Raw genomic sequence first — 6,535 nt, forward strand, 5'->3', positions numbered from 1 at the left:
TATATATATATATATATATATATATATATATACATATACTATTATATATATATATCTATATTTATATATATCCATATATATTGATATATATATATATATATATATATATATATATATACATATTATATATTATGTATATATATATATATATATATATATATATATATATATATATATATATATATATATATATGATATATAAGAACCGTGCATGAATGAATCAGGAAAAGTGTTAGTAGAACGCAAAAGCACTCGGTGAATTTTCTTTTATTTTCTCTAACAGTATTAAGTGACAGGAGCCTATGTATGTGTATGTGTATATGTATATGTATGAATTTTTATCAATTATATTTTCATATATGCTAACCGAAGGGGATTTTTTTAGTTGATAATAATTTCAGTCCTCTCGTGGATTCGAACCAGCGCAGGATTGAATCCACGAGAGGACGAAATTTTTTTTCAATTAAAAAAATCCCTTTCGTTTAACATATACGAAATATATTAGTTCCTGAGTTAGAGCGAATTGGATATTAAAGGATATTTGTAGTTTAATATATATATATATGTATATATATAATATATATATATATATATATATATATATATATATATATATATATATATATATATATATATTGTGATGTGTGTGTGTGAGTGTTTGTGTGTGTGTGATTCTAGCACGTTTTTATCAAATGTAGATGAAAACGGTGAGTACCGTAAATGTTTTTCATGAAGATTGTTGTCTGTGCGTGAATAGAAGACAAACTTACAAAAACGCCGTAGAATCCCGTCACTCTCTCAAGATAGCACCCGGTGAAGATAAAACACCAAAAATATCCCTCTTGAAGTCTCTTGATTTAACGGTTCACCTGAATTCCCATTAATAATTTTGGGCAAGCAGTCTAATCATTCGATTATATTAACATTCCCGATTTCAAAGCGTCTCCTTGTACATATGTGAGTAAACTTTCCTTTTATTTTCTGCTCCAAGCGATTGGGTGTACCTAATACCATGGTTTTATATAATCTCAAAATAATTTTCTGCTAATTCTGTATCTCCTTTTAAGGAAAAGGTGGCAAGGTCTGTCAGAAATATACTCACGCAGCTTTTATCGATGATCGCTTCAGAATTTCACGGTTTGGTTGTGGGCAGATGCCAAAAAATAAACAAATAAATAAATGAAAATAAAATTAGAAAACGGGAAGACAAGTATAAACTCTAAGGCGTTAACACTTACAATCTGATTTTCACTTCTAATTTTCAGCTTGCTTTCGAATAACTTACTTCCTCTGGCACCTAAGAAGCCGTAGGCGTTTACCTTCAACCTATGGCTTTGATTTATTGCATGAATTTTTTGTTTTACTTATTATTAATTCGCTGCCATTTTTCTTCACGACCCCACCGTGCGCCCGTCTATTTCATTCCCATCGGTCTTCGTCAACACGAGGTATATTAATTTAATGTTCTTGACGAGAACTTTAAAAAGTATGGCCCGAAGAATCTGGAGACTTTTCGTGGCATTAACGAGTTGGCTCGGCGTCTCTCGCTCAATGGAAGTTAAACCAGATTCGACTGTTCGTAATTTTTTTTTTTTTTTTTTTTTTTTTTTTTTTTTTTTTTTACGATCTAATGAGACGCCGCGGAATATTTCTCGTTCCGTAAATTTTCCTTGACGCTGATGTGATGAAAGTTCTGATGAAAGTTCCTCGATGACATAATGCATGAGATGGGCGTGCCAGTTCCTCCGGAATCTGGCAGCCTCCTCTTCCCTTAAACGCAACTTTGCTCTGATGTAGGTAACGGTTACAGCAATACGACGGCGGAAAAAGTAATTTAGAGAAAGCCTCCGGCATATTTGGTGATGCCTAGGCACCCCGGTGCCAGGAAAAAGGGATGACAAAGAGCTTATAAGCTTGCGACATTCATCTTGATGGTGCCTAATCAGTGAAATAGGAGCAATTTTCACATTTCCTTCAAAGACTTCTTTAAACGTGATTTATGAAGAGTTGAGAAAATCATTCGCGCCCTATTCTTGGACATTTATATGTAAAGATACAAATTTTTCGTAGTAAATGGGTTCAATCAATTACTTTAATAGTAAATTCACCTGACTAAAAAATACCATAAAAAACGGCCCCAAACCGGCCACCGTTAAAGAAAAAAATCAATTGAGCACATAAATGTCCAGAAGGGACAACACGACCGTTAAAAACCGTTCACGCCAAGGAATGTGACGATATACGAAACAACGGTAGAAAATATAAAACAAAATGGGAGGGGAAGTGTCGGACCTGGACACAGTAAGAGCTTCTCTGTGGTCATTATCGCGTCTTCGATGCCAAAACATGAAGCTGGGTTTTTGGCAAAGCTTCAGTGAATGTGGGTTCATGGCACTTCACGTTTCCTTGAAACTCACTCGCTCCTTTTCGTTCTCACTGGCGTAATATTTACACACATACACTGAACAAACGCACATAAACTGAAACACCTTCGGGGTTACAGAAAAATATCATGAAAATAAGCCACCTTTTTCAGTAGAGGTGACCACATACTGTAACTGGGAGTATTGGCACACACACACGCGCACATACACACACACACACACACACACACTCTCACACACGCACACACACTTATTATATATATATATATATATATATATATATATATATATATATATATATACAATATTGATATTGCTGAGATAATGACATTTTAAAGACAGTGTACACACAATTTTGCAAGTGCAAAACAATTACATGCAATATACGACACACTAATGATTTCATGTCTAATTAGTCAAAGATACTCATATTTCCAGCAAACTTTCAGCTTTGGTTAATAGCTCCTTGAACTCATTGAAAATTACCAATTTCGTTACTAATATTGCCTAACAAGATTTTACTTACGTGTAGATATATATTATAATTATATATATATATATATAAATATATACTATATATATATATATATATATATATACACATATATACATACATACATATATATTACATAGATTTATATATATTATATAAGATATATATATATATAATATATATCTATTATATATACATACACATATATATAGTGACCGATATTGACTTATAAGATCTTTGGACTATGAAAAAAAGAAAGAGAAGGGGAGAGATCTAAGGCTTTGAAGTTTCAGATTACCGACACCAGTTATAGTGTACGGGTACAGGTTTGTAAAAAAAAAAAAAGAAAAAAAAATCTGTCAAGGGTGGTTTGGGATAGTCGACATAATGAACCCAAAAGTAGTTTTTACAATAGGAGCAAATACCAAGGAATATAATGTGAACAAATTAAAAACTTGCGAAAAGTCTATCAATATATCTGTCTACTGCTCTCTCTCAGTAATGTTTGGGATCGTATGTATGTATGTATGCTAAAATATACACAGTACTTATACGTATGTATGGCTATACTAGTCTCATTTGTTCCACTTATTTTTTCATGAAATTTTTTCACTACCACCCGACCACACACATATCATGAACGCCTGTGATTCCTTAAGTTTCATTGGCTCATAAAACGTCGAAATGAGCATGCCAGTCCTAATAACGCCATAATTTGGCCTTGTATAAGCAAAATGTTTAAACGAGGCATTAACAATTCACTGGAAAAATATCACAAGCATCGGACACAATATTTCCTCGTAAAGTCCCAGAAGTCATATATCGTGTAGCATCCGTGGAATGATACAGTCGTAAGCATTTGTCTCAATAGACGAGAACACGAACATTGTTAAGAAACACTCCTGTGTCATAAAGGACAGTGAACGAATGACAGTTATGCCCATTACAAACGTCACGTGCCACGACTGACATTCGATGTGACGCGAGAGCACATGATGCCTCTTCAGGGTGTAAACATCGCATATGTCAAAGTAAACAAACCATTATACTTTGGAGCATAAGCTATGAAAGATTACATTTTAAACGGAATATCCCACTCAACTTTAAACGCAATTGTAAATGTAAAAACAACTACTTGATTTCACACCATTGATTTGGTCTCTAGTAAATTATCATATTTAATAGCTCTGCCTGTAATAATATCTTAGATTTTCAACAAAAGATTGGGCAATCTGTTTCGAATTCATTGCGACATGAAGATGAAGGCTGAACGAGTTTCCCTATAATTTTTGCTTACGTTATTTCTCTAGCAATGTCATTTTGTATTTATGACAGCGATTAACAAATGTCATGTTAGGTTAAATCCGAATGCCGTTCATATTCACTTGTCAGTCATATCTAATGCTGAGTGAGACTCACTAAATTGTTACAACACGCAAATCCCCAAGACAGTAAAATGAGTAAGGGAAATTCTGGATGAGACCATCTACCATTTTGCAAGTTCTACTTTTCAGACAATTTTAGGTAAATATGAGAAGAAAGGATGATCTTTTCGTGTCTCCAATTTAAAGATTTACCGGCGAAAATGGCTAACGGCTTCCTTACCTTCCACGAGATTTCCTCTCTCACTTCTTTTGATTTCCCATGGCTTTAGTTAGATAAGGACACAGGATTGCCGTTCAATGTGGGTGAAGGGTACTTCTTCTGGTATGATCATTTGATGGTATTGTGAGTTTTACATGTTTCCTTTTTTATTTAACTGAACCAATACAAATTTTTAAGAACAATAAACCAATGGATGATTCCCTATCTCAGTGAACAATAAGGTATTATATTTACCCCTCTAAAATTACTTCACTCTTTTTACTTGAGAATAAACAGGTAAAGAATTATGACTAAACACCAAATCATAAATCAATCTGGAATCAGATGCATGTCCTGAAAATACACGAGAAACCCAAATCACACGAAACTGTTCAAAAGACGACCGCGAGGGCGGTAGCCCCTTTAGGAATGCAGAGGTGAGATTAATAGCCTTAAGAAAGCTACCTGGCTAGTGATAAGAGCGTCATAAATCTTCGCATAACCTCATAAATAACATCTTCATTGAAAGAGACGGAGAAATCTACGGAAAGCAATCGCAGTCTGGGACTTCGCACATGGACTGTCCATATAAATTTCCCCCCCAAGACCAAGATTTATTAGGGATCCGATTACGTGTACGTGTCACAGATAGCTCTGCCATTTATCACCTGCTTGTGAGACTGCAAAGGAGGCCCGAGGAATGTTACGGGACGATGATGCAACTACGGCGAAAACAATATAGTTACCATCACCTCGTCATTCATGAGACCTTACTGACAGCTTCAGTAATAACTACAGTATTAATATTTTTCCAGACGACTTGTCAAACTTCCACTTACATAGTCCGGTGAATAGACATTATTCCTGAATACTAGAGAATGCCTCGGGATACTGAGCACGGGAAAAGCAATCCGCCTTTTATATGGATGATTTGCTCTACAACTAAGACAAGATTTTTTCCGGTGAAGTTACTTGATATGTTTCCACCAAAAAACTTTTATGATTTCCCATTTTCATTATTTAAGTTTAAAAAAGAATGTCATATATAAAAACTTTTCAATATCCCTAAGAAAACTCATGATTTGAGTGACATGACGTTGCAATTCATCCCATGTAGTAAATTTGTTCCTCAAGATTAGTCTCTATTGCTATTCTATGGTTAACACTAATGGTTTTGTGACGTTGACTATCGTTGTGAGAGATATATTAGAAAGTTAACAAGCTGGCAATTCTTATTTATTAAAAATTAATAATATGCCGGCTCCTTTTCATACAGAGCATTTTCATTATAAGAAGCAATTTGTCCCCTGAGAAAGGCTCAACATCTGCGACAAATGTACGTATACAACTATACACCAAGGAAAACTTTCAGAATAATATCTGGTTACAAACTGCAGAGAAAATCTAACAAAAATATGATAAGCAATACCAGAGAATCAAGGCAGGAATCTTTACTCGAAGACCGTAACTACTTCTTATGGAGAATATATTATACTGCATATTTTTATAAAATGTAGTACCTTATAAGATATGACTGTGGACTTCAGCTTTCGAAAACTGAACGGTTAATTACCTCCTCCAAAGGCCCGTACGTTGATATTTTCAAATCTCCATGCATACAGGCAATTTAAAAGATATTTTGCATGATAGGAAAATTATTTATTCATTCAGCATAGTCATAATAAGGCAAAAAAAAATTTATCACACCATACAGTAATACACGACAACCATGACTTCAACTAATTACAATATGCTGCAATAAAATAATTATCTTTTCCATCATAACAGCTCTAATATATCCATGGCCTCAATAAAAGTATAATTTGTTTGGCAGGGAAATTTATCCGACCTAGTTAGGGGCAAATCCGGTTTAGCAAAATATTTTAAGATGAACTGCCATATAAGTCAGCTTTAGCCCAAAGCAAATTATGGTAGATGGTAGGTAGGGGTACCCCTAAAAATCAACCTGATCACCCTCCAGCCTCCCCCCCCCCACTTGTCCCCCGACTACCCCCGGTTCCCTATCCTCAGAGCGATCATAATAATCTTGTGATGGCACATCCAAAGTGATGCC

The sequence above is a fragment of the Macrobrachium nipponense genome, chromosome 28, assembly GCF_015104395.2.
Source record: "Macrobrachium nipponense isolate FS-2020 chromosome 28, ASM1510439v2, whole genome shotgun sequence".
Classification (NCBI taxonomy): domain Eukaryota; kingdom Metazoa; phylum Arthropoda; class Malacostraca; order Decapoda; family Palaemonidae; genus Macrobrachium; species Macrobrachium nipponense.